The 11,119-nt window shown below is 44.7% G+C and overlaps 1 long non-coding RNA gene across 2 annotated transcripts; it reads left to right on the plus strand.

Annotated features, from left to right (window-relative positions):
- The first annotated feature begins 338 nt into the window (after positions 1–338).
- On the plus strand, positions 339–4,559 carry LOC102491625 (uncharacterized). Of its 2 annotated transcripts, none has more exons than XR_003548195.1 (3): positions 339–437; positions 693–1,014; positions 4,456–4,559. It is a non-coding gene; the product is annotated as an uncharacterized LOC102491625 (long non-coding RNA). The 2 variants fall into 2 exon arrangements; XR_337635.2 differs by lacking the exon at positions 4,456–4,559 and adding an exon at positions 1,020–1,184 and having other exon boundaries at positions 693–797.
- Positions 4,560–11,119: the final 6,560 nt, after the last annotated feature.

The raw sequence follows: 11,119 nt of genomic DNA on the forward strand, positions 1-11,119 counted from the left end.
GCGCTTCCCGCTGACAGTCGGCATGGTGAATCGGGCCCACCGCGCCTGCGCGGCGGCCGGCTCCGCTCCGCGACCGAGATGCGTAGGACCCGGAGCCTTTCGTGTGGTCTGTCTTCAGTATTGCCAGACTGCTTCGAACAGATTTTTTTTTTTTAACTCTTGGTTTTTGGCATAAGACAATTAAATTGCCATTATACAGATTGTTACATATAGGTATATAGTAAAAACAACTGAAAATATTGGAAAATAGACATAATTGGCTAGAACTAGCTAGGATTTGACAGGCAGTCAAATAGACAGACCTCAGAGGCCCAGATGTCGCTAAGACCAGAGAAGGCCAAACTAGGTGGGCGGGGCGAGGAATCGAACATCCCCACCCCGACCCAACCCCGGGGGGATACTGCGTACTCGGGACCTAAGACTACCTGGAGAGAAGGGTGTGCAAATCGGAATTAGGGTGTCTGTTAACAGATCTCATGTTTTACTTAATTCTTTAATCTCTCTTGTACGCTTATAAATGATGGACTTCTGTTTTAACCTTACAGCTACACCCTAAAGGAGGCGTTGTTAGAAAAAGGTGCAAACAGCCTATTCCCTCCTTTCAAAAGAGGGAATAGGCTATTTACGCAGTGGTCTGTACTATTGGATTATCTGAATGACTCCCAGATGCAATCACGTGTATCCTTATACAGGGAAGGCAGAGGCCCGCCACTGCAGCTCCCACTGGTGAATGTTTGGCAGCCTGAAGCCTCAACATGGCAGCACCTGTAACCCCAGCCACTACCCAGGCTGAGCAAGTAAGCTAGGGAGACTCCGTTATAGAAAAAAAGGGAGAGGGCATAGTGGGAGGGGGACACCAGAACCCACATAGCCAACTATTTGGCTCAAATGTCAGCCTGGGTAGCTTGAAAAACATGAGTGTGCACATGTCGAAAATCCTGACAGAATGGAGAAATTGGAAAAAGGATGGGAGCATGACTGAGACATAGAAAGATGCTTTCTCCTTTTCTCTTGGTGAGTACATCACAGGCCATCTGGCAAAAAAAAAAGTGGAAGCCAAAGGAAGCGATTGTAACCACAGAGAAAGAAATGAATGTGGCAGCAACTAGAAACTGGAAGAGTCAAGAACAGATTCTCCCCTAGCCTTTGGAGCAGCCCTATCATACACTTTGAGGGGACCAGCAGGTGGCATGGTGGTTAAGGCACTGACGCTCCCACTTGGCTGACCACAGTTGGAATCCCGGATCTGGTGATTTGCCTTCTCACTTTCCCTCTCTCTTTCTGTGTCTCTCTCTGGGCAAATTAAAATAAATGAATGAGTAATTAAAATAATGCTTTAACAAAAGATAAATAAATACACTTTGATTTGGACCAAAGAAACTTATTTTGGGTTTCTGGCCTTCAGAACTGTTAGAGTAAATTTTGGTTTTAAGTCAACACATGCATGGTAGGTTGTTTCAGCTGCATGGGAAACTAATACGCTACGGTAGTTACTGTGATTATTTCCATTTTACAGATGGACAAACCAAGCACAGGCTCTGCATCATCCAGGTTGTAGACAGAGCTGAGGTGGTTCTACAGAGGAGTGCTGCCCTTGACCTTTGTGCTGTACATCAAGTGAGGGCCTTCAGCGCCTGCTGGGTGATCAGACTCAACACCTGTGTGGGTTCTTTCTTTTCTTTCTTTCTTTTTTTTTTTTTTTTTTTTTTGGGGGGGTTTTTTCTATCGGGTGCGTGCGCGCTCACCAGACAGACAGAGAGAGACAGAGAGACAGAAAGCAAGAAATCACCCCCCAGGGGGCATGGCCACGCCACAATCCCTTCTCCTCCATTCTCCTCTCGGGGTCTCAGGCACACACGCACACGCGCCTAGCGTGAGTTTAAGCCACCGGGTCCAGGACATGAACCGCGGTCGACTACGTGGAAGTCCAGCGACATAGCCATTATGCTAACTGCTGGTCCCACACCTGTGTGGGTTCTTGTCCTACAGGCCTGAAGAATTAGAGACGAAGACACAGAAGAGAGGAAAGTAGAGTTTATTAGGGAAGGAGAAAGAGCTTTGAATGTAATGGAAGGGGGCCCAAGTGGGTCGCTGAAGAGGGGCTAGAGACAGGGGTTTTATCTAGCAGTCCAAGCAATGGGCTGGCTTTCTGGTTGGGCAGTGGGCTTTAGAAAATGGTTACACGGTAGTCTAAGTGATTTATTACCCTTTTCTTTGTGGGATCAGCAAACCATCGTGTCCTATATACTTCCTTTTAAAATAAGGTTATTAAATACAAACTGTTCCCCTTAGCTACGGCTGCTTTGAATCCCAGTGTGATCACCTTTTGGCTTTGAATACTTAGCCACTGTGACTCCATCTTGGGTCTTTACCTGTCTGTGTGCTCAATATCCCTATCTCCTGCATTATTAGTAAGGAGTCATAAATTTCTTAGAGACATGTAAAAGGGGCATATATTGTACATTCATCAGACCATAGAGAAAAAACAGAGACTTCATTAAAAAGAAAAACATAGTGATTCTCTCTGGGGCCCTTACCTTATCTACCTGTAAGTGGGTCTAACTCCTAACTCAACATGAGGGAGCAGAAGCTGGGCTGGAATTAGCCGACCTTGTCAAGCCATCTTTTATCACGTTAACATCCCTCTGTACTGCAGGTCTTCCTAGTAACCAACACAGTAGACTGGCAGTACCTCATGAATGACAAATATCCCCAAAGCCAAAAACAGTTTTCAGGGGATAATTATGCACACACTAGAAAATTATTGTAAGGATCAGAAATAATGTTCATAAATAGCTAGTGTAGTACTTAAAAAATTATTTTAAATTTTATTTATTATCATTATTTTTCAATTTTGACCATAGAGAGACAGAAAGGGAGAGTGAGAAAGCAAGCTACCAGGTTCTGGATTTGAACCATGGTTGGCCATGTGGGAATGCAGCACCTCAACCATCACGCCACTTGCTGGCCCACTAGTGTAGTTCTTACCATGTCATAGATCTTGGTAATAAGACAGCTGTCATGACTGTTATTATCCTTCTAGTTAATTTCTTGCTACTCTCAGACTACCAAGAGGCATTCTGTTCCCACCTTCCACATCCCCTAACTCATCCATCCTGCTTTAGAGAGAAAGAGAGACAGAGAGAGAGAGAGATTGGCACTGTAGCATAGTGGTTAAGGGAAATGGATCTTACATGCCAACTGCAGTTCAAGTCCTGACCTTGGCAGCTTGAGAAACACACCAGGTACCTGTGCACATGTGCCCAAAATCCTGACAGGAAGAGGAATGGCGGATAAAAGGATTGCAGCATAACCATGCTGCACTGGGAGGAGGTCTTTTCTCTTTCTATCCCCCTGCCTTGTGTTTGTTTCTTTCATAAAAGAGAGACAAGGACTCTGAGAGAAGCAGGGTCTTCCCATGCTGCAATCTTTCCTCCAGTCTCCCATCAGCCAGGGTCACAGGTGCACCCAGCATGTTAAGATAAACCCAGGATTCAAACCCCAGGCCTCCCCATATGGCTCCAGCATCATGCAGCAGCACCCTATCCCTGTGCCCCATGACTGGGCTCATCCTGGCATGAATAGGTACTTTCCACCTTCTCTGTGACTAGCTAAATTGTTAGACGATTCTAATGGAAAAAAGCAAGCTAGGCCATGAGTGAGCATCACAACTGTCATTAGCGGACTGATTGGAAAGATAGTTGGAAAACGTTGAGATCATGTCACACAATGTACAGAAGTGCTTCTTTTACTTAATTTTTTTTTTTTGGAGAGGTTTTCGCTATAGGGCACGTGCACTCGCCAGACAGACAGAGAGACAGAAAGCGAGAAATCACCCCCCAGGGGGGATGGTCACGCCGCAATCCCTTCTCCTCCATTCTCTTCTCGGGATCCTGGGCACGCATGCACACGTGCCCAGCGTGAGTTCCAAGTCACCGGGTCCGGGACGCAAACCACGGTCGACTGTGGGAGTCCAGAGACATAGCCATTACGCTAACTGCTGGTTCCCTTTTACTTAATTTTAGGATCAGCCTAAGAGTAGGAATTTCGAAGAAATAAAAGGTAGGCTGAGCAATAAACAGCAAAAAATAATGTACAATCTTGTCTTTTTAAAAAAAAGTTTATTGTTTTGTTTTGTTTTTTTTTCATGAACAAGAAAGACAGAGAAATAGGCACCCCTAATATGGTACCCCTGCCACAATCCACGCCTGGTCTCAGCTCAGATCACAGGCTTGCACACTTGCCTGACATGCTTAGGGAGGTCCCACGTAGAAAAACCAGAACCTGTCTCATGTGGGTCCGGCCACATATGCCTATGCCGTAGCCTGGCCCTGATTATTTTGTTTTTAAAGATGCATGTATGTATGTATGAGTGCGAACAAAAAATAAACAGCCAGCATACTATATATGAAAGTGTGAGATTATCGTCTTTCCTGGACCTTTTCTATTTTACAGAATTGTAATGAACAGACTTTACTCCTACTATAACCAAAAGCAAAAACAAAAATGTACCAACGGGTGGCACAATGGTGAAGACAGCTGGATCCCACCTGGCTGACCACGTGGTTTGAGTCCCAGACCCAGTGGCTTGAGAAACAAACAGCATGTGCGTGTGTGAATGGCCAAACTCCCAAGAGGAGAACGGAGGAGGAGGGACTGTGGCATGGCCATGACCCCCAGGTGGGTGGATGTGAGTGGGGGTGCTTCCTCACTGTATTTCTCTCTCTCTCTCTCTCTCTCTCTCTCTCTCTGTCTCTCTCTTGTAGGTTCATGGGCCCAGAACAAATTAGAAAAGAAAAAAAGAGTTATTACAAAATCACAATTATGTTCTTTTCCCACTTTATTAGAGATAAGTAGGTCCCTCCAGTTCTTTCATTGAAGTCTATTACCTGCATTGACAGCTCTGCCTCACAGTCTGGGAGATAACAGCTCAAGTGTTACTAAACTTAATACCAGAGAGAATTTACAGTCTCAGATCACTGAGGGAGTTACCTTAGTGCAATTACCTAATATACAAATGGCACTTCGCATGTTCCGATTGTTTGCACATACTTTATCCTCACCACCATCTGATGAGGTACTATCTCTACGGATGAGGAAACTGAGGCCGGGAGTGAGCGACGCTTGTGTTTGGAGAGGAAGGCAGTACACGACATCAGCATGTCACTGAAACTATCTGCTGCTCTCCTTTAAGATGTCATCTGGGGACCAGCAGGTGGCATAATGATTACATTGCTGGACTCCCGCATGGTTGACTGTGGTTCCAGTTCCGGATCCAGCCGCTTACCACTCACACCAGCTTCATCTGTTCTCCTCTCCAAGGTCCTGAGAGGAGAACAGAGGAGAAGTGATTGTGACACAGCCATCCCCTCAGAGGGTGATTTCTTGCTTTCTGTCTCTGTCTCTCTGTCTCTCACACAAGCATACATGCCTTATAGCAAAAAAAAATCTCTCTTCAAAAACAATGAAAAAAATAATAAAATATCATCTGACAGCATACTACATTTTAGAACCTAAGTTGGTCAGTACTACTTCCTAATTGTCACCCAAATCTTCAGCCCTTCAGCATGTCTTTCCCGGTTGCTGTTCAGCCCACAAGCATTCCAGGACAGTGACGCAGTCATGTCAGAAACTTTCTCTGTGGGTTTTTTGTGTTTTAGAGGCAAAAACAATCAGCTTGTGCAGGCTCCAATCCTGTCTGATGACGAAATAACTGTTGTTACAAAATCCTGAGAGAAGGGGGCCAGCAAGTGGCATGGTGGTTGAGGCACTGTACTCCCATGTGGTGACAGTGGTTCAAGTCTCAGACCTGGCCACTTGAAACTTATGCTGGGCACAGGTGCATGTGTGCCCAAAATCCTGAGAGGAAAATGGAGGAGAAAGGATTGCAGTATGGACATCCCCCCTGGGGGATGATTTGTCACCGTCTTGCACGCACCCTAAATCTCTCTCTCAAAAATTCCAAAAATCTCTCTCAAAAAAATTCTTTCTTTTTTTTTTTTGGAGAGATTTTCACTATAGGGCGTGTGCGCTCGCCAGACAGACAGAGAGAGACATAGAGACAGAAAGCGAGAAATCACCCCCCGGGGGGGATGGTCACGCAGCAATCCCTTCTCCTCCATTCTCCTCTCGGGATCTCGGGCACGCACGCACACGCGCCCGGCATGAGTTTTAAGCCACCAGGTCCGGAACACGAACCGCGGTCGACTACGTGGGAGTCCAGCGACATAGCCATTACGCTAACTGCTGGTTCCCTCAAAAAAATTCTGAGAGAAGAATAAAGTGCAGGATGCCATCCCCCCAGGGGATTCTCACTCACTCTCTCTACCCCCAAGCAAGTCCATGTGCCCTATAGCAAATTGAAAAGGTAATAATAATAATAAAATAAAGAATTGTTATAAAGACCCACTACATTTTCATTTCTCTCTTTTTTCCCCTTTTTTTCTTTTTCCTTCCTTCCTTCCTTCCTTCCTTCCTTCCTTCCTTCCTTCCTTCCTTCCTTTCTCTCTCTCTTTCTTTCTTTCTCTTTCTTCCTTTCCTTCTTTCCTGCCAGAGGATGTGTGTACTCACTAGAGAGACAGAGGGAGAGGGAGAAAGCACCCTCCCATATGGGTTATTACTATAACCGGCCTTGTTTTCACTTCCTGTGTATCTAAAATTGGTTCTGTAGTAGCTAAAATTATAAATTTCCTGGGGCACTCTAATCCTTCTGTAGATTACCCTTGAAGTTGGGACATGGCCAAAGTCTATTTATCTTCTTGAGTTTTCTATTGATAGATTCATCTGGATCCAAGAAGGTCTGGTAGACCTGCCAAAATCAGGTTGGTAGTACTACTTCCTGTCACACAAATCTTCATTTTAAATTGTATTTTAGTATTTTCTTTAATTAAAAATTGCCAGAGAGCATATGTGCTTGCCAGAGTGAGAGAGAGAGAACACACCCAATGAGCTACAGTTATGCCACAATCCCTTCTCCTCAGTTGCTGCATGCTGTCAGGATTTGGGGTATGCACACACATGCATCCTGTGTTTTTCAAGCTGCAGGAGTGCAAGATGTGTGTGCACACAGTTAGCCATGTGGAATCTGGCTCCTTTAACCACTAGGCCATGGGACCGGCCCTTAATTGTATTTTTAAAATTAATTAATTGGGACCAGCAGTTAGCGTAATGGCTATATCACTGGACTCCCATGTAGTCGACCGCGGTTCAAGTCCCAGACCCGGTAGCTTAAAACTCATGCCGGGCAGGTGTGTGTGTGTGTGCATGCCCAAGATCCTGAAAGAAGAACAGAGGAGAGGGGATTGCGGCGTGGCCATCCCCCCGGGGGGTGATTTCTCACTTTCTGTCTCTCTGTCTATCTCTGTCTGTTTGGTGAGCGCATGCGCCCTATAGCAAAAAAAAATAATAATAAAAATAAATAAATAAATAAATAAATAAATAAAATTAGGTATTTTATATTATTGAGCATTCCCTCATTCTTGAAATTCTCCTTTCTTCATCTTTCTGACTCCAGATTTCCATCTGGCTCCTTGGGATTGTCTACTGTCACAGCATGAGAGGCAACACAACAGTGTTAAGAGTTCCGGAAGCCCACTTTGGTGCATGCCAAAGGCTGCACCTTTCAGGTTTGCAGATTAATACCAAGGCATTGTCTCCTTAAGTACAAAAAGGAAGAGGGCTACACAGTCAGGCAGTGGTCGTGCAACAGTCTGCTGAGCTGCCCCATGGGGGAAGGTTCTGGGCTGGCCTCAGAGAACTCCCAGAACAAGCCAGGCAGGTGTGTGCCTATACTTTGGGGCTGGCTGAGGCTGCAGGCGGTTCTTGGCATAAGCCCTGTTGGAGATGCTCTCACTCTCTTTCTCGTTCATGGAAGGAAGAGAAAAAAGGAGTTCCATAAAGTAGTCACGGATTAAAGTCCTGGATCAGGACCAGCAGTTGGCATAATGGCTATGTCGCTGGACTTCCATGTAGTCAGCCATGCCTCAAGTCCTGAATCCGGTGGCTTTAACTCACTCCGGGCGCGTGTGTGTGTGTGCGCGTGTCCAAGATCCCGAAAGGAGAATAGAGGAGAAGGGATTGCGGCGTGGCCATCCCCCCGGGGGGGGAGGATGATTTCTCACTTTCTGTCTCTCTGTCTCTGTCTTTCTGGTGAGCACACATGCCCTATAGCAAAAACCTCTCAAAAAAAAAAAAAAAGAAAAAAGAAAAAGAAAAAAAGAAATAAAGTCTGGGTCTACTGCTTACTAACTAAAAACTTGGGACATGATGGTTAGGATGGCTGGATTCTATATAGCTTAGTGCATGGTTCAAGTGTCAGACCTGACCACTGGGCACATACGTGGGCATACCCAAAATATAGACAGGAAGGAGAAATGGAAGAAAAGGGATTATGGTGGGACCACACCATCATGTGGAGATGCTTTCTTAATTTTTTTCTCTCTGTCTCTCTCTGATGAGTGCATATGCCCCTTAGTAAGTTTAAAAAAAAAAAGAACTTGGACCAATTACTGAACACTGATCAGCCTATGTTCCTCATCTATAATATGAAGGTAGTAGTAATAATAATGATAAAAATGCCTATCTCATAGGTATACCATAGGATGATTGTGCCAGTTTTAAAGAAATATTAGGATGGGACCAGCAGTTAGCGTAACGACTATGTCGCTGGACTCCCACATAGTCGACCGCGGTTCAAGTCCCGGATCTGGCGGCTTAAACTCATGCCGGGCGCGTGTGCGTGCGTGCCCAAGATCCCAAGAGGAAAATGGAGGAGAAGGGATTGCGACGTGGTCATCCCCCCAGGGGATGTCTCTGTCTCTGTCTCTCTCTGTCTTTGGCGAGTGCACATGCCCTATAGCAAAAACCTCTCCAAAAAAAAAAAAAGAAATATTAGGTTGGTGAAAAGAGAATTGCAGCTTTGTATTGTTGAAATTTGCCATTTGATATTGGCTACATTCTTAAATAAATGTGGTTATATTAATACATCATTTTAATGCACATTTTTCTGTTTACTTTTGCTAATATCATTATTGGCTGTTTATTTTCTATGTATTTTAGACTATGAAATGATATTACACAACAAGCAAATTCGAGAGATTTTATTATTCGAGTTCAGAATGGGTTGTAGGCAGCAGAGACAACTCACAACATCAACAATGCATTTGGCCCAGAAACAGCTAATGAACATACAAAGCAATGGTGGTTCAAGAAGTTTTGCAAAGGAGGGAACCAGCAGTTAGCGTAATGGCTATGTCACTGGACTCCCACGTAGTCGACCACGGTTCTCGTCCTGGACCCGGTGGCTTAAAACTCACGCCAGGCGCATGTGCGTGTGTGCCCAAGATCCCAAGAGGAGAATGGAGAAGGGATTGCGGCTTGGCCATCCCCCCTGGGGGGTGATTTCTCGCTTTCTGTCTCTCTGTCTCTCTCTGTCTGGCGAGCGGACGCACCCTATAGCGAAAAACCTCTCAAAAATAAAATAAAATAAAAAAGAAAGGAGACGAGAGCCTTGAATATGAATCGTGTAGTAGCTGGCCATCAGAAGGTGACAAGGACAAATTGAAAGCACTCATCAAAGCTGGGCCTCTTTCAAGAACATGAGAAGATGCTGAAGAATTCAGTGTTGACCATTCTACAGCCATTCGGCATCTGAAGCAAATTGGAAGATGAAAAAGCTTGATAAGTGGATGCCTCATGAAGTGACTGAAAACCAAAACAAAATGTCATCTTTTTTTTTTTTTTTGAGAGGTTTTTGCTATAGGGCACATGCACTCGCCAGACAGAGAGAGAGAGACAGAGAGACAGAAAGCAAGAGATCACCCCCCAGGGGGGATGGTCACGCCGCAATCCCTTCTCCTCCATTCTCCTCTCAGGATCTTGGACACGCACGCACACACGCCCGGCGTGAGTTTTAAGCCATCAGGTCCAGGACTCAAACCGTAGTCGACTACATGGGAGTCCAGCGACATAGCCTATTGCAAATTTTAAAATTATAGTAAGTAAAATGAAATAAATAATTGTTTAAATTTTAAAAAAAATATTTAGACTTTTTCCTGGGAGCCAAGAAGGAATTAAAGCGTATTAAGCAGAAAAATCACATTAATTTGATTCTAGTGCGATTTTCAAGTTGCCCAGTCCAGGACTTAAACCATGGGCCTGGACATGTGATATCCAGCTGCCTTAACCTCCACACCACCTGCTGGTTCTGACTTCTCTTTTATGAACTTGTCCTGGACCCAGGTCAGTTGCAGTAGGCCTTCCCTGTTTCTTCTTGTTCCTACCTTGTTTAGGTTGCTGGTGCCAAATTAGGTTCCCAGACTAAATGCAAATGAAGGTGGTGGTGAGAATCATGGGGAGAAAAAGAATAGTCAATGACTACTAGTGGAGTCAGCTGGTGCCGTGGTGGTTAAGGCAGCTGGAACCCCCATGGCTGGCTGCAGGATTTGAGTCCCAGACCTGGTGGCTTGAAAAACACATCTGATGCATGTGCATGCATGCCCATAATCCTGAGAAAAAAATAGAGCGAAAGGGATTGCAGCATGATCATCCCCTTAGGTGGATGATTTTTCATTTTCCCTCTCTCCCTCTCTCCCTCTGTGTCTCTGTCTTTGGCGAGCACACATACCCTATAGCAAAAAACAAAATAAAATAAACAAAGTATTAGTAGTTACCACAATTTCTAAGGGTGATTGCTCATAGTGTTACAATAATTTAAAAGAGAAATTAAGGAAGCACAGATTTTGCAGAACAAACATGCTATATTCATATTAGTTAACTAATGGAATGGTAACAATTGAACCTGGATTAATGGAGCTTTGGAAGGAGAAAGTGAAAGGAAGGCAGGAATGATATATAGAATCTGAGACAGTGTGTGCCTATACACAAGAAAAGACAGAGGATAGGACACCAGGCCCTTCCTCATGGTGGCTACAAAGCCTCACTATCTCGGGCAATTCTCCTGTAACTCTGCCCAGAACAAACATACCCCAGCCCTGTAAGATCGATAAAATACTTCATCGAGAAAACAAATAAGGAAACAGGGGCCAAAGAAAATTTCTTGAACTTTGTTCAAAAGAGCCTTGAAAATAGAACTTCTTAAAAGGCCTTCTTGTCAAAGTAC

This window comes from Tupaia chinensis, unplaced genomic scaffold (genome assembly GCF_000334495.1).
Source record: "Tupaia chinensis unplaced genomic scaffold, TupChi_1.0 Scaffold148296_1, whole genome shotgun sequence".
Classification (NCBI taxonomy): domain Eukaryota; kingdom Metazoa; phylum Chordata; class Mammalia; order Scandentia; family Tupaiidae; genus Tupaia; species Tupaia belangeri.